The following is an 18,247-nucleotide window of genomic DNA, read 5'->3' as shown; positions in this document are numbered from 1 at the left end:
AGGACTTATTGGCTGAAACCAATACAGCAGTACAGTAACCATAAAATCAAACCACAAGTAGTTGAGTTTTCCTCTCCCCACGTTTAAAAACTTTCACAATATTTCCATATACTTACCCATTCAGATTTAATCATAACCCATTTCCAATTCTTGTTCTTTTTCACACTGTAAAGGACTACAGTATTCCCTCACTTATCGCGGGTATTACGTTCTAGACGCCCCGCAATAGGTGACAATCCACGAAGTAGGAACCTTACATTTATTTTAGTATTTATATACATTCTAAGGCTCTATAAACCCTTCCCACACACTTATAAACCATCCCCAGTCCCTTAACCTTTCCGACACTTTTATAAACACTACTTGTGTTCTAAAACATATTCCACACTCTTAAACCTACGTAACTTTAACATATGTATACAGTACCGCAAAATCCCACGATATAGCAAAAAACCCGCGATAAATAATTAAATATAATATTTTTAAAAATCCCGCGAAACAGTGAAGACACGATAAGTGAACCGCGATAGAGAGAGGGACTACTGTATACTCAAACTCAGTATTTGGCAGCTAAAAGTTCCCTAGATTTGTAGAGACATCCTGCAGTTTTCAGAAGCTTAGACTTGCAAACAGCCTGTCATGTAACAATGATCTGAATGTCTAGACATACTGTATACCATTTTGCAAACAAAGCACATTACCTGAAGAACATACCTAACCCACCATTTTGCCCACTTCAAAGATGATGCAGCATCTTCAAAGATGGTGGCATCTGTACGTACCACCCTCAGGATGGTGGGAAACCCATGTGACTCATCCACCATGGTGGAGCACTAACGTGGATTACCCAAAATAACTGCACCCATGAGGCTCAGTGTCTGATCCACAGCCTGCATGCCGGGTCTGGTGGGGGAGACCCATTCCTCCTCCTGCAGGGGTGGAGTCATTGGTTTTGCGGTCACCTCAGAAGCCGTAACCAAAAGGGGTGGTGGGAGGAAAGTCCCTTGAGTTTGCAGAGGGGTAGGCAATGTGGAAGCCAGTCCCACCTGTGGAGAGGGTGGTGCCGCAGAAACCACCTATACCTGGGTGCAGTTTGGTGCCAAAACAGCTCCTTTTGACTGCGAGTCTTTGTCCCCTGGATTCAGAGCATTAAAGAGGGTTATTTACTCATTCTCCCTTTCTTCTGGTGTTTTACTCTCAGGAAGAAGCTTTGGGACAACTTTTTTCCTCTGCACCATTACTCAGTCCTCCATCTCTCTTAAGGCATTATTATACAACTCTACAAATGCACTCCCAATTTCCTGATTGCTGGCAGTACCTTTTCAAATGCTTAATGACATGGTAATTCAGGGAACCATTCACAGGCCACCTTTCCTTACTATCCAAAACACACTCAGGCCAAACAGTGTTACAATAATAAATCAACATCTTCTTAGTCATAGGATAACAACAGTACACATCCCAATTTTCCAAATTCTCTCCAGCGGGTTCTCCTCAGGGACACTTGCCCAGAACTGCTTTTATTGACCCAGACATACAAGGTTATCTAAATGCCCCTATAGTGATTTGTAGATATGTCAGTGCTGTCAACTCCTTTCTCAGAGATCCTCTAATTACATTTGCCCTTAAGACCCTTTAAGTACACTTGCCCTTTGTTACTAACAACTTTCTACTGGTTTGGGAGTCACTATGTCCTTGTTTCTTACACCCACCACCAGAAGTATAACTCTCAATACCAGAGTTTGGTGAAAATGTAACTGAAACAAGGGAGTCCAAAAATCCCCAGTTTGTGGCTGGGGGATGGGGAGAAGGAAGCAGCTTTTAGAATGCCTCCACATGCCTGAGGCTGGTGGCTAGTGTCTTTCTTATGCAAAATGGCTTTAATGCATCCAAAGCCTCAGGTAGATGGGAGGAGTCTTGAACCAGGGGACCGTATGGAAAAAGCACACAGAGCCTACGTAAGGTTCTGTGAATGGTCAGAACTGTTTGCACCACCCACTGCATCAGAGGGACGCAGTCAGGGATATATAAGCAGCTGCGGACATTTTAGCTCTCTCTCTCTCTCAAGCTCTCTCTTGCTCTCGCCCCCTCGCCCCCTCCATGGGGCTTGGTGAAGGGGCCTTCTCCACGTGGTTTGGAGAAGGGGTCTCCAGGCTGCTTTAAGAGGCTCTCCCCATGCGGTTTTGAGGAGAGGAGATCCATGTGGTTTGCAGGAAGAAGGCAGTTTGCAAGGAGGCTGAGAATCCAGGCGGTCCTGCATTGAGAGCTGGAGGGCACCACAGCACAGAAAGGACCTCCCCAATCAGGGGAGTGATTGGCAGCTGCTGGTAAAGCTGAACAGTGTTTGGAAAGTAGGGAAACGGTTTCTCTAGCTTTTCTAAAGCTAGCCTGGTTTGGTAGGGGGAGGCAAGAATATGTGTTTATGGGTGTTTTAAAGAATATAAGACTTAACAACAGAAATCCGCAAATAACTAAATCTATATAACTGTTAAATAAACTATTCTTTTTCTTTTCACTAAACTCTGGTATTGAGAGTTATAATTTTGGCGGCGGGCAATCGGGCCCCTAACTAAAGAGCCCGTGGGTTTGTTTTCAATTGGAGCAGCCCAGGGGTTCTGTAACAAAAAGAAAAAAATTGTTTATTTAATGGTTATATAGATTTAGATTATTTGCGGATTTCTGCCATTAAGTATTATTTTCTTTAAAACACCCACAAACACATAGTTTTGCCTCCCCCTACCAAACCAGGCTAGTTTTAGTAAGTCAGAGATACAGTCTTCCTACTGTGAGAAACGCTCACAATAAAAACTGGGACACAGGACTTGAGCAGTAAAACGAGGCCTTTATTCACGAGTCTGCAGAGTCCGGCGCACCCTCACAGCCAGGAGAATGTGCACACCAAGTAGACAAAGGAAACTGGTTTTATAGTCTTAGCTTCCCCACCCTGAAATTGCCACCCTAAAGTGATTATCTTTTCCACCCTGAAATTGCCACCCTAAAGTGATTATCTTCCTTGCCCTAAAGTGAGAGCAATTAGCTTCCCCGCCCTAACGCAATTAGCTCCCCCTCCCCTCTCCTTCTTCCCCGTTTCTCCATTACTGGTTATTCCTGAGTTACAATCTAACACGGTTATCTAAATGCCCCTTCTGTGGTTTGTAGATATGCCAGTGCTGTCAGCTCCCTTCTCAGAGACCCTCTAATTACATTTGCCCTTTGTTACTAATGACTTTTTACTGGTTTGGGAGTCACTATGTCCTTGTTTCTAACACTCCTTCCCAGATAGTTCAGTTTTACCAGTAGCTCCCAATTGTTCAATCCTGATTGGGGAGGTTTTGCCTGTGTTGCAGTACTATCCAGCTCTTAAAGCAGAATCATGTGGAGTTCCCAGTTTCCTTGTAAACCACATGGAGTTCTCCCTTTCCTTTCCAAGCCACATGGAGTTCTCTTCTGCCCTCCTTGCAAACCACATGGATCTCCTCTCTCCTTTCTCAAAGCCCCATGGAGTTCTCTCCTTTCAAAGCTGCATGGTGTTCTAGCCAAAATGTCTACTGCCTACTTTTAAATCCCTGACTGCATCCTGTGACGTAATGGGCCCGGTAACCAGTTCTGACCATTCACAGAAACTTGTGCAGGCTCTATATGCTCTTTCCACACCATTCCATGGTCAAAACCCCTCCCATCTTCTTGGGGCCTTGGAAGAACCAAAGCCATTTGCATAATTGAGACACTAGTTACTAGCCATAGTCATGCAAAGACATCTTAAAAGCTGTTCCCTTTTCCCCATTCCCCAACCCGCAGGCTCTGGGGATTTTTGGAGACCCCCACTCTGTAACAGTTCCACCTTTGTGCCTCAGGAGGACTGCAAGTAAACAAGATGGTATCTGAGCCATTGTGCTCCAGGGCGAGACGACCACTGCCCAGGACCAAAGACCACCGCCCAGACACAGATGAAAGAATACTGCAGCTTTTATCTGATTATCTTTTTCCCTGAATTTCAAATCCCTTACCTACACTTTTCTTATCCTTATAAAAAGGGTCCGTTTGAAATGGAATGGAAGACAGTCTGTTAGGGTACAAACCCACCGTTTTTTCAGATCACTGACCATTTGAATAAAGTGCCCATGTTCAATCCATCTCTGCTTATTGGGCTTGGGAGATGACAGGCAACAATGAACACCAGCTTTTCTGGTTTCAATCGCCGTCCTTTAGAATGCCAAATTCCCTTTTTCTGTACCCCTCATATTACAGGCATGGCATCAGGGGAGATCAAAAATCCCCCTCGTCATCTTCGTCGGCAGCCGTCCGTCTCGAGAGACGATGGTGTAGCTTCTTAAGAGTCTATCTGCACCGCCGAGAATGGCTGTGCAGTCCGACTCGGGAGTGATAGTGTCTCCTCCCATGTTGAATCGACATCTTGCAATGACGCTGGAGTGTCCTCTCCAGTGAAGCTGAAGCTACAGAGCCTGGGCAGGGTGATATGGAGGGTCTGCTGTTGCCCATGCAGCAGACCCCCCCTCTCTTCGCAGCTGAAGGATCCAAGGGAAAGACGGAGTCAATACAGCTTGGCTTCAGGTGTGCTGCAGGAGTTGCCGGTGTTGACTACAACGTCAAACCGCCTTAGGGACTCCGGCTCCGGATTTTCTGTCGGGGTTTACTCCCTTAGCCTTTCCCCTGAAGAGGTATGCCGCAAGGCAGCGGAGGTTTTTTGGAGTCAGAGTTTTCCTTCTCTGATGTGCCCTGACTGGAAGATCGAACCAGCGACACTTAGCTCGCAGGCCGACGCTCAATCCACTGAGCCAAACCAGCCAGGTTAATTTATTATAATAAAGTGAAGTAAACAATGTCATGTGCATTAAAAAGGCAGTGTTCTGGCTCTGACTGGTGTGGCTCAGTTGGTTGGGCCTCATCCTGCAAGTGAAAGGTTGCTGGTACAATTCCCAGTGAGGACACATGCCAGCATGTCAAGAAAACTGAAATATAACCTCATTTTATATGTGAATTAACTGGTCTAAGCCAAAAAGAGATTAAGTTAATGGTTTGGAACTCCTGGATTATAGTTCAGTGCTGTTTTTTTCACGCCAAAATGGCTACAACATGATCCATTTCCTCTCGAGAACATTCTATTTGAAGATCCTTCTCTTTCCCAAGTTTATTCTTTATTTTCACATCTAGAGTGTTTTCATCTTTTCCTAATATCATGAAGGTTCTTTTTGGTTTAACCTTTTACCTTCTGGTATATCTAAATTGAATCCTAATTAGAAAACATTTCCATTTTTTGGAGTAATAACTCATCATAGAAAAGAAACAGCTGCAAATGCCAGCAAAACTGTTCACTTGACTCTACAATGAACTTAAGTCCAATGTTAAAAATTAATATAAATGTTCAATTAATGGAGCATAAAATTAAGTGCATTTTGAGATGGAATGATTTAGTGCTATTAGGTCCCTAGACTGTTGGGTCAGAGTTTAGTTCTCAATACTAATACTGGTATTAGCTAGTCATTAGCACAATTAGCTAGATACCTATTGCAATTATAATGGTTTTATTAAGTTTAAGATTTTTTTCCCTACTTCTAACACATTAGCTCATAGTGCATGCATGATTATGTTTATTGACCTCCTTTTTCTTCCTTTTCCTACATGGCCAAGAAACCATACTTATACAACTAATCATTAAAGCGTGTCATATTGTCTTAATAATATTATTAATAGATTTAGCGGTCATTTTATTTACTTTGCCTATTTTGCAAATCTTTCTATGTTTTCACTCTGCAGGAAATGGTGGTCCTTTAATATTGGATTAACTTTTGAATGATATTTGTTTTTACCTATCTGCAGTATATCATTCCTTGAAATATCTAGGCATTACATGACAAATTTTATTGTAAACTTATATAGCTATAGATAAAATCGGAGGGTATATGTTCTATTCCTCATGAGTTCTTTGAAAAAACAATCCACACAAAATGACACATTTTAGGAATATGTGAAGGCTATCATAATTATTATTTTCAGTCATTGTTGAATCCTAGTGTCTTAGGTCTTTTCTCTGTATTTGTCACTGTCTCCATATTAACTGTAATGGTGCACTGAATGTGTTTTCTTCAATATACTTGTCTATAGTAAACGCTTGATTATCTACATTAACAGAATGGATCATTGAATTATCTTATATATTTGAATTTAAAATATATCTTTGTACTGAAAACTGAATGCAGGTACTTAGAATTGGGAGAGTCACTGAAAAAGTGATGCAACATTGTGAAACACCAATGTGGGATGTTGTCTTGTCTTCTAGTCTTTAACTCTTCTGTGGTCTGCCTGAGCTCCACCTCAAGGGCATGTATCACTCTTCTCTGGCTGTCTTTTATCACTTGTTTTCTATCACAGGCTAAACATAGCTGCCTCTTTGGAATTTTCTTAAGTCAGGGTACCATTAAAGGATTACATTTTAAGGCTCTTTCTTAAAAAACCATGGAAAATTAGAGTAACTGGTAGAAATCTAGGAACTAAGCAGGGAAGTCAGTGTTTTCAATAGAACAGTCTGTATGTATATATGTATATGTGTGTGTGTGTATTTGTATATGTATGCACATGAATTGTAGTAAGATATAGTAAACTTATATGTATTGCTCACATTTATAGCTGCAAATAATTACATTAGTTTAATTCCGAGTGGAGAGTATATGCTGTAGCTAAAAGAAATAGGCTAGGAGCCAGACCCACTCAGTGTCAGACTTCAAATCTAGCACTTCCTATCTGTGTCAACTTTAGGCAATTATTTACATTTTTTTCTTTTTGTGTCTAGAGGGAGATAATGGTATGCATGGTGTAATAAAATAAATGAGTTAAAATGTGTGAAGTGCTTGGAATATGATAAACTTTTGAATATTGTTATTTCTCCTTCTTTATCTGATCAGTACGTATGTTCCAGGTAGAAGGACAAAGAAGACAATGAACACAGGTCTATCACTGCCCTAATTATGTTATGGATATAATTTCCTCTGCCTGCCCCAGGCCTCTGTGTTGGGAGATTGGAATGGCAATAACCTATGCATTTTTTGGTGTGCATCCTGTAGATGTCACTGTCCCTGGAAGTCCACAGTGTCACTTTCATCCAAGGTTTGACTAGGCTGACAGAAAACACGAAAGAAGGCCAGACTTCCCGTATTTAGGAGCGCTCTTGCTAGATTATGTTTATGGGAATTTTAGTTATTTCATTTGCTTTCCACAGAGATTGATTTTGTTAAAAATCCCCCTATTGTTACTGTTACCATGTTAATTGTTAACTGTCCTATACCTACCTGTAAAAGTATGTCTATCATTTTACCTTTTATCTAATTCCAGAGGTTTTCCGCTTTGTTTTCTCCCACCTCCCTAACCTATCACCAATGAACTTCATGTAACCCCCTTAAATCTCTTCTTTTGATTGTAACATATAAAATAAGTTGCTAAACTGCCATTCTCTGGAGCATTTCTCAATCTATTGAGATTTTGCTTCCTGGCAATTGTCTGTTAGGCTCAAACTCATCAAAATTTTTCTACATATTTGACTGTTTCTTTTGTTGACACCACAAACCTCACAGTCCCCAGTGAACCAAAAACTTCGAAGTCTGGCATAATCAATCCCCAACAACTACCTTGTAACAGAACCTATGGGCTTTTCAGTTATGAGAGGCCTAATTGCCTGCCGCCAGAAGCATAACTGTCAATACCAGAGTTTGGTGAAAAGAAAAAAAATTGTTTAATAAAGGTTATACAGATTTAGATTATTGGTGGATTTTTGCTGTTAAGTTTTATTTTCTTTAAAACACCCACAAACACATAGTTATGCCTCCTGCTACCAAATAGTTTTAGAAAAGTCAGAGATACAGTTTCCCTACTTCGCAGATACAGTTCAATTTTGCCAGCAGCTTCCAATCATCTGAGCCTTACTGGGGAGGTTTTGCCTGTGTTGCGGTGCTCTCCAGCTCAATGCAGAATCATGTGGAGTTCCCACCCTCCTTGTAAACCGCATGGAGGTTTCCCTTCCCTTTCAAAGCTGCATGGTATTCTTTTCTGCCATTCTTGCAAACCACATGGATCTCCTCTCCTCTCCCTAAAATGGTTGCCGCCTTATTTTTAAATCCCTGACCGTGGCTTGTGACGCAGTGGGCATGGTAAGCAGTCCTGACCATTCACAGAACCTTGCGTAGACCCTGCATGCTGTTCCCTCACCACTTTATGGTCAAAACCCCTCCCATCTCCTTGGGGCCTTGGAAGAACCAAACCATTTGTATAACTAAGACACTAGGAACAACCATAGTTATGCAAAGGCATTTTAAAAGCTGTTCCCTTTCCCTCATCACCCAAATGTAGGCTTTAGGGATTTCTTTTGGGGGGGGGCATATCCCCACTCTGTAATAATCTCAGTGGCGCCAACCCAGTGTGGCATCAAAAGAATGGCACACAGGCAGGTAACAGCTGCAAGCACCAATATATAACCCTGTCCTAAATCACACACTCAGGCACAAGGCCACCACACCAGTCCCTCAGAAAAGGCCACACAGTACAAGCTAGCAGGACTGGGGTATCACAGTCAGAGTCACATCACAAGGATTAAAGATCTGGACACCAGGTCCCAACCAGGGATCCTGGCTCCAACCTTTCCATATCGGCTCCTCTTTCCCCCGTCACAGCTCATCCAACCCCCACATCCCAAGCGTGCCCCAGCCCTCAGCAGTTTAAACCCGAGAACCTCCTGGATCTTCTGAAGATCCCTGCGTTCACCATCCCCACCCCCCATGCGCCTGCGCAGTCTGGACAGAAAAAAAAAAAACACCTCCCAGGAGCCTCACTTCTTCGCTCTTGGGGACACAGTCAAGAACTCATGGATTAAAGCCAGAATATACAGCTTTTCTGATTTTTTAAAACTCAGTTCCAATAGGGAAAAACGTCCGGATTAACCTTGATAGCAACGGTCACTCACCCGGTCACATTTACAGGTCGGTATAAAAAGAACTGGACACTCTTGTCTTTCCCGGCACCTGGCACATGTTTCTCCGCTGTGTCTGACTCCCCCGTATCAGAATCTGGAGGCTTTCTCCTTTCCCCATTGTCCCTACCACTGCAACAGAGGCAGGCACGCTCCGGAATCCCACAGCCCGACCTGAGTGCTTGGGCTTCCTTGGAGTCAGGTGTGGCTTGAATTTGGTAAGCCAGGTTCGGTTGTGGTCGCCGCTAGTCCGAACAAAACCAGCGCAGCACTGGCAAGTCTCTGCGGCTAGACCAGGAGCCTCAGGCCACTATCCATTCCCTCCAGAGCGAGGATCTGCTGCAGCTCTGAGGCCAGGAGAGCGCGGGGTAAAATTCCTGCAGCAGTAACAACGCTGGGCCGGGGCTGTGGGCGTGACCTGTTCTTAAGTGTGAGACGCCGAGTCCCTGCTCAACTGCATGAAAGCCTTAGTTACCTAGGCCCGGCTGTAAGAGAAGGCCAGAGAGGAGAGGCGAAACTGCATAATGAATATCCGCTGCAGAACTCTGGAATTAGGATTTGGGTGGGCCTCTGGGGTCTGGGAGGATCCACTGGACAGAGGAAGCCGCGGAAGGGTGGGCGATGCGGAGGACAATGACGGTGTTTGAGCCCCGGCGTACTCAGAGCTGCGCACTCCGCCACGGGAGACAGGTGGACCTTCTTCAGTCTCTCTCTCGGTCCCTTTTGTGCTTGCAGGTAACCAGGATCAAGGGGACAAGAAGGGTCGGTTTTGACCGAGTCAAGAAAATCCTGGGATGTAGCGAACCTTGTTTGCCTCCTCAGTCTTTACGGTCTTCAGGGAAGGTCTTTTGAAGTGAAACGGATAGTTGCTGCGCCTCTAAAAGCCAGGTTCTGTGCGATTGTGTGCCGCTTCTTTGTTTCTGTGAACTGCATTTGATTTTCAAGACTCAGGACTTTTTGATTTCTTTCCCCTGAAATGTCCTGCTTGAGAATTTTCTCTTGGATTTGGATCCTAGAATTTCCCCACTAGTCAATGGCAGCGATCTAATTAATGGATTCCTTTTTCTATTGTCCACTTACTTCCTCTATGGTTAGTTAACCATGTGCTGTATATTTAGTGGCTCTGAGCACTTTTTTCCTAAGGATTCTGATGATAAAAATACGTATTCTGTAAGTTAATGTTTATACTTTGTTTTCTACTGTGATTTGTTAATGAGTAGTTTAGGGTTTAGATAGCATTAATCATTCTTGCGCAGGAGTGGGATTTTTTTTCCAAGGGAATGCATAAAGTGGAAAATTTTGAAAATAGCTTGATATGGTTAGAGGATAGAGAGCATGAATTTGTTTTGTTTTGCTGATGTGAAAAAATCTAAACTTGTGGAGGATTTTTTAAGAGTTTATTTGAACCAAAATTGACATTTGCTGGGGAGCAAGATCTCAAATGCTTCAGAGAGTATCAGTTTTGCAGCTTCTTTTACATATTTGAAATTGAGGAAATTTAAGGAAGATTATATGGAGGCGAGAGAAAGCCGGGTTCTCCTATGTGTGTTAACCTAGAAGCACAGAAACAATGGACAGGTCTTGTTTAAGGCAAAGATAAGACCAATTACTAAAGAAATTAGAGGCCTGGGGCTTGACCTGCCCTATTAGGAATTTATGATTGGAACACCATGTGAGGCTACTTTTCACGGAACCTCTTTTTAGTTTATTTTCAACAAATTAAAAATTGTATATCTTTAGAGTATAAAACATGTTTTGATGTATTATATACATTGTTGAATGGAATGATAACAACAATCAGCCTAACATTTTCATCACTTCCCGTTGTTACTATTTGGGGGAGGAGTGTATGATAGGAATACTTAAGATGTACTATCAAGGCCTGGCTGATGTGGCTCAGTGGATTGAGCATCGGCCTGCGAGGCAACTGTCGCTGGTTCGATCTCCAGTCAGGGCACATGACTAGGTTGTACGTCAGGTCCCCTAGTTGGGGGCGCGAGTGAGAGGCAACCACACAGTAATGTTTCTCTCCCTCTCTCTTTCTCCTTTCCCCTATCTCTAAAAATATAAAGAGACAAACAAATAAAGTTTTTTTCTTTTAAAGAAAAAAAAAACTACTCTCAGCAAATTGCAAGTATATAATACATATTCATTATCAGTAGTAAGCATGCTGTACATTAGGTGTTCAGAACTTATCTTGTAACTGAAAGTTTGTAGCATGAGTTTGTTTTGGATGTGTCTTGAAAGGTCTATGTAGTGGTTAAGAATTTTATAAAGGAATGAAAATAAATAACTGAATGAATCAGGGTGGTGGGAAAATACTAGTAAAATGAGGCCATGAGAAATTTTATCACTCAAAATGTGTACCCTATGGTCCATATGTGTCCCAGAGTTGGGCCACAAATTTGTACCTGTGATAAAGGAAGTTAAAGGCCTAAAACACAATTCAATAAAAGCAATGCCAACGAGAGACGAAATCAATGCAGTTTGAATCCAGAACTCTGTCTCAATCAGGACATAAAGTGTGTATCTAAGAGTAACTTTTTCATTTTTCTTTATTGGTTTTAATATGCTATTTGCTTCACAAAAGAGAACACTCAGAACCTACATGTAAGTTATAAGCTACAGGAATGTGGTAAATACCCATGAATCTGCAGTCAATGCATTGTCTTGTCAAGGCCTTCAGGCTTCCTTCTTGCTCCTCTTTGTTCTTCTCTCCCTCCAGAGAGAATCACTATCCTGAATTTTATTCATCATTCTTTGGATTTCTTTTTTTTTTTTTGCTTTGGTTTATCCCAAATGCATAAATACATAAATAATGTTTTGTTCAGTATTGATTTTTTAAAAATGTTATTAAAATAATATACAGATTGAAAAAAAAATTTGAACCTAGATAAAGCTGGTTTGAATCCTGACTGCTATTTAAACCTGAGTGAGTTTGGGCAGCCTTTCTTGTCACAGTTTCTTCATCTGTAAAGTCAGAATTATAATATAATCATGTGCTCTTAGGTGACTTCACCATTGTGTGAATGTCACAGAGTGTATTTATACAAAACTATATTTACTCCACACCTCGGCTAATATGAGATAGCCTATTGTTCTTTAGGGTAGGAAAAAATGTATCCATCTACCCTTCTTTGCTGAGCCATCCCTGTAATAAAGACAGATTAACAGGAGGAAGACTAACAAAAGTTTAATAACATGTAGACATGGGACAGACCCAGGAAAACTGAGTAGCTTGCCAAAATGGCTAAAGCCATAACCTTAAATACCATCTTCAGGGGAAGACAGAAGTTGTTGCGGGGAGTCAGTTCTGGGAGGTTGCCAGGAAAAGCATAGTGAAGAAGGAAAGGTCATTCCCCATTTACTGATACAGTGAGGGAAACACCCTTACTAATGGAGATATCTTTTACAAATGTAAATTTTTCTAAAGAATATTTTATTGATTATGCTGTTACCGTTGTCCCATTTTTTCCCCTTTGCTCCCCTCTGCCCAGTACCTACCTTTTCTCCAGCAGTCCCACCCCCCTTAGTTGACCTTGTGTCTGTATCTTCTTTCATTTCTCCCTTTCCTATACTATTCTTAACATGCCCCTGTCTATTTTGTACCTATGAAGTATGCTTCTTAATCCCTGCACCATTTCCCCTTTTCTCCCTCTTCCCTGCCCCAGCTGATAACCCTCCAAATGATCCCCATACCTGTGATTCAGTTCCTATTCTGATTGTTTGCTTAGTTCATTTTTGTTCTTATTTTTTAGATTCTATTGTTGGTAGTTGTGAGTTTGTTGTCATTTTAATGTTCATAATTTTGATCTTTTTCTTAAATAAGTTCTTATAACATTTCATAAAAAAATGGACTGGTGATAATGAATTTCTTTAACTTTACCTTGTCTGAGAAGCACTTTATCTGCCCTTCCATTCTAAATGATAGCTTTGTTGAATAGAGTAATCTTGGTTGTAGGTCCTTGCTTTTCATCACTTTGTATACTTCTTTCCAGTCCCTTCTTGCCTGCAAAGTTTCTTTTGAGAAATCAGCTGATAATCTTATAGACACCCCTTTGTAGCTAAATCTCTTATTTTCTCTTGCTGCTTTTCATTCTCTCTTTATCTTGAACATTTGGTATTTTAATTATAATGTGTTCTAGTGTGGTCCTCTTTGGGTCTAGCTTGTTTGGGACTCTCTGTGTTTCTTGGACTTGTGTGTCTATTTCCTTCATCAAATTAGGAAACTTTTCCTTTGTTATTTTTTCACATAAGTTCAATTTCTTGCTCTCCCTCTTCTTCTGGCACCCCTATAATTTGAATTTAGGCACATTTAAAGTTGTTCCAGAGGTTTGTAGTCCTCCTCTTTTTTTTTTCAAGTCTTGTTTCATCATTCTGTACTGGTTAACTGTTTTTTTCTTCCTTATGTTCCAAATCATTGATTTGAAGCCCAGCTTCCTTCCCTTCACCATTGGTTTAGTGTAGGTTTTCCTTCATTTTCCTTAGCCCAGCCTTCATTTCTTCCCTTATGTGTTTGTCATACTTAATCTTTTCTGTCAAGTCTGTGAGCATCATTATTACCAGTGTTTTGAATTCTGCATCTGTTAGATTGGCTATCACCATGGTGCTTAGCTCTCCCACTGGAACCTTGATCTGCTCCCTCTTTTGGCCATACTTCTCTGCCTACTCAGCTTGCCCACCTTCTGTGTCTTCTTGTGCCTTAGATGGAGCTGTTCCTCCTGTTATGTTGTAAGGGTCGGGGCCTTAGGTATTTGTCAGTGTGGGATGACCCCTTTCACCACGTTGTGACTCTGTATGTGGAGGAGGGGGTCAGAGGGGGAATAATGCCTCTTTCTCAGCACTCACCCCTTTTTCTGGCACTTCACCTGCTTCTCATATGGATCTGGTGCCCCTCTAGCTGTTGCCCTGGTTGTGGTTCCCAGAGTGGCTGGGTTTGCAGATGTTCTAGTACTGTGAGGGCCCTCTGAATACATAGACTGTGCTGAGAAACTGGCAGTTTCTTCCTCCACCCCCACCCCCACTGGTTTTCATAGTCAGAAACAGTGAGGCTTTATTTTCCCCAGTGCTGGAACTGTGAGTTGCATGGTTTGGTCTGGGGCTGGAATCACTCCTCAGGTGTCCTTCCCAACTTTTATAATGTATGACCTCGCTTTCCTCCAGCTGGCTACAGTCACTGCCTTGCTTCCGCTTCTGCCATACCACGTCCTCTCCACCCCTCCTACCTGTCTGGATGAGTATTGCTTCTTTATATCTTTGTTGGACTTCTAGGCAGTTCAATTTTCTGGTAGTTCTGGTGTTTTTTGTTTTGTTTTTTTTTTAGTTTAGAGGTAGTTGTAATTCTTCTTATTGTTGTGGAGTATAGCAAAGCATGTCTACCTACGCCTCCATCTTGGCCTGAAGTCTCTGTAAATGTCTCTTACAAAGGGTAACTTCTATTTGGTTTTTTGAGCTTCTCTCTGTTGCTTCTTAAAATTAACCAGCCTAAAATAATCCTTATGCCAGATAGACATATTTTGGGGTGACAAATTCTGTCACCCACAGCTCCTATTCTACAAACTTGTATAAAATGTTACCATACTGAATACTATAGGTAATTGTAACACAGTGGTATTTGTGTAATGCATGACATTATGGTTCCTAGGATGTCACTAGGTGATAAGAATTTCAGTTCCATTATAGTCTATAGGACCACCATTGTATATGCAGTCCTTCATTGACTAAAATGTTATACATGACTGAAGTATATGTCCCTCACAGGGTTGTTTTGAAGATTACGTGAAATAATATAACTATAAAGCTCTTAAAAGAGTGAAACTGAACAAGTTAGCATTCATGCTGCCTGTCACTACCAGAATCAATAAGTAGAGACAGGGATTGAATCTTTATGGGCACTTTATTCAGATGGCTGTGATCTGAGTTGTGTACCCTAAAAGACCTTACATTTCATTTCAAACTGACCCTTTTATAAGGAGGAAAAAAGTATAGATAAGGGGTTTGGAATTCAGGGAAAAGGTTAAACAGATAAAAGCTGCAGTCCAGCAATTTTCCTAGCATTCTTTCATTTGTTGACCAATGATTCTTTATCTGTGTCCTGGGAGGTAGGCATCTCTCCCCAGAGCAAAATGCCTCAGATACCATCTTGATTGCTTGCAGTCCTCCTGGGGCACAAGGGTGGAAATGCTTGTGGTATCCTGGAGCTAGGGTGGGTTATAACTTCAATTCCTGAAAGAGTAGCTTTTTACATGCATTAATTACTAAGCTTATTAACTATTACTTAAAACTAATATTTTCTCACTCTTGAATTTCCAATCAAGATCACCTATTGCTTAGTTAATATTAGCTATTGCTATTAAGTGATAAACCTTAGTCATTCCCTATCAGCTTTCTGTAGTCTGAAGAGTAATGAAAATGTGAATTATGATGGATACTTGGAAGCAGGAAGAAAAATGAATCACTTGCTTAAGCATACCAGAATAGGAATTCTTTTTTTAAAAAGGTATTAGTTGTTTATTTTTAAGAGAAAGGGGAAGGGAGGGATAGAAACATCAATTTCTGGTTGCCTCTTACTTGCCCCCACTGGGACCCAGCCTGCAACCCAGGCATGTCCCCTGACTGGGAATTGAATCAGTGACCCTGGCCAGCACTCAGTCTACTGAACCATACTAGCCAGGGCAAGAATTCTTAACACGAAGTCTTTGGACTGTGTTTATGGGTTTCAGGGCTACAAAAATCTCTTAAGGTCATATATAGAGTTGTTGTATATCCTTGTCAATGGGTAATTCGGCAGGGGAGAAGTCTCTCATTTCATGATATTGTAAAAATTGTATCATCAGCTGGTCTAGAATCAAAGTCTGAAGTAATTGGGGAAGACTTTAGGGATAATCCTATGAAATTAGTATAAAATGTGGAAATGGTTAAGTAAATCACACTCCATGCATGTGATAGAATGTTATATGATAAGAAAAATTATGATTATATACACTCATAGAAAAATGTACATAATGTCTTATTAAGAAGTATTTATTGTCGTGAATAAAAACCTTAAGAAATTGTGAAGTTACATATATACTTGAATGTTAAGATAAAAATTTATATGATACCTTTGTAAAGATTTAATTATTGGTTATTTATTGGAGCCCAGGAGGGCTAAGCTCAAATTATTGAGCAGCTGCTATGAAATAAGCATTTTTTTTTCTGTCTCCTGTGCATACTGTCTCTTAATCACTTTGGAAATACCATGAACCAACATTGTCTGTCATCCCTCAAGATTCTTAGGATGTTGATGTTCAAGAATTGGTAGGAAGCTGTTTTTGTTTTTTTTGTTTTGTTTTTTTTAAGAGAAGAGCAGGCAGCAGGCTGGATAGCTGGGGGAGCCACTGGGATGCCATAAGCAAGCCACAACTTCTAGTCTCATTAAAAAAAAAAAATATATATATATATATATATATATATATATATATATACACGTTATTTATTTATTTTTAGAAAGAGGAGAAGGGAGGTAGAAAGAGAGGGAGAGAACCATTGATTGGTTGCCTCTTGTACGTGGCCAGATGGGAGACCAAACCTGCAACCCAAGCATGTGCCCTGACTGGAACAGTGACTTTTCACTTTGTGGAATGAACCCAACCGAGCCACATTGTTCAGTTATTTTTTTAATCACTGATTTCCCTTTAACCTCTTAGCAAGCCTATTTAATCACAATTTTCTTAATAACTATAAGGTTTCTCATCCTCCCAACTCATTAAAGAAATTCTTTTTAATACGATAGCTTAAAAAAATATTTCCAGTGATAGAGTTATTGCAAACTTGTGAAATATATAGTAACTAAAAAACCTACAAAAAAGAAAATTAAATGATCTATTTTACCAAAATCCAGAAATAATCACTATAAATAGTTTATTTTTCCAAATTTCTTTTGTTAAGTATGTTTTATTGATTATGCTATTAGAGTTGTCTCAGTTTTTCCCCCTTTGTGCCCCTCCACCCAGTAACCCCCTTTCTTCTAGCAATCCTTCCCCCATAGTTTATGTTCATGGTCATGTGTGTAAGTTGTTTGGCTTCTCCATTTCCTATGCTATTCTTAACTTCTCCTGTCTATTTTGTTCCTACCAAGTATGTTTCTTAATCCCTGTGCCATTTCCCCATTTCTCCCTCTTCCCCCTCCCTACCAATAACCCTCCAAATGATCTCCATATCTTTGATTCTGTTCCTGTTCTGGCTGTTTGCTTAGGGTTTTTTTTTTTTTAGATTCAGTTGTTGATAATTGTGAATCTCTTGCCTTTTTAATGTTCATAGTTTGATTATCTTCTTTTTCTTAAACAATTTCCTTTAACATATCTGATAATAATGACTTGGTGGTGATGAACTCCTTTAGCTTTACCTTGTCTGGGAAGCACTTTATCTGCCCTTCCATTCTAAATGATAGATTTGCTGGATAGAGTAATCTAGATTGTAGGTCCTTGCTTTTCAAAGTATTCACTTGAATACTTCTTGCCAGTCCCTTCTTGCCTGCAGTTTCTTTTGAGAAATCCTCTGATAGTCTTAATGGGAACTCTTTTGTAAGTAACTTGGCTTTTCTCTTGCTACATTTAAGATTCTCTCTTTATCTTTAACCTTTGGCATTTTAATTATGATGTATCTTGGTGTGTTCTTCTTTGGATCCAATTTGTTTAGGACTGTCTGTTCTTCCTGGACTCGTATGTCTGTTTCATTCACCAAATTGTGGTAGTGTTCTTTTATTATTTTTTCACATAAGTTTTCAATTTCTTGCTCTACCTCTTTTCTTTCTGGCATCCTTATGATTTGTATGTTGGCCCATTAAGAGACATTCCAGAGGTTCATAAGTCTATCCTTGTTTTCTTGAATTCTTGTTCCTTTTTGTTCTAGTTGAATGTTCATCTCTTATGTTCCAAATCATTGATTTGAATCCTGGCTCATGTCCCTTCTCTGTTTCCTGTAGATTATTCTTTATTTCACTTCATGTAACCTTCATTTCTTTCTTTTTTTGCCATATTTAAGGAATTCCCTGAGCATCTGGATAACCAGTGTTTTGAACTCTGAATATGATTGGTTGGTTATCTTCATTTCACTTAGGTTTTTTCCTGGTGTTTTGTTCTGTTCTTTCACTTGGGCCATATTTATTTGTCTCCTCAATTTAACAGACTCCCTGTGTTTGTTTCTCTATATTAGGTAGAGCTGCTTTTACTCCCTGTCTTAGTAGTGTGGCCTATGTAACAGAAGCACCTGTAAATTGTGAGGAGCCTTAGG

General features: G+C 40.6%; 1 protein-coding gene across 2 annotated transcripts in view; it reads left to right on the top strand.

Moving 5' to 3' along the window:
- The first annotated feature begins 8,831 nt into the window (after nucleotides 1-8,831).
- The window catches only part of LOC149994577 (uncharacterized), a 57,048-nt gene continuing 47,632 nt past the window's right edge, over nucleotides 8,832-18,247 (top strand). Inside the window, exons 1-2 of one of the 2 annotated variants that reach the window (XM_090260683.1) lie at nucleotides 8,832-8,984; nucleotides 9,710-9,862. The gene's annotated coding sequence lies outside the window, so the exon portion shown is untranslated. The remainder of the gene's footprint in view (nucleotides 8,985-9,709; nucleotides 9,863-18,247) is intronic. The other variant, XM_090260684.1, reaches the window with a different exon arrangement.

This window comes from Furipterus horrens, unplaced genomic scaffold (genome assembly GCF_987537825.1).
Source record: "Furipterus horrens unplaced genomic scaffold, mFurHor1.1.pri manual_scaffold_13, whole genome shotgun sequence".
NCBI lineage: Eukaryota > Metazoa > Chordata > Mammalia > Chiroptera > Furipteridae > Furipterus > Furipterus horrens.
This window is presented reverse-complemented; position numbering and strand designations above follow the sequence as displayed.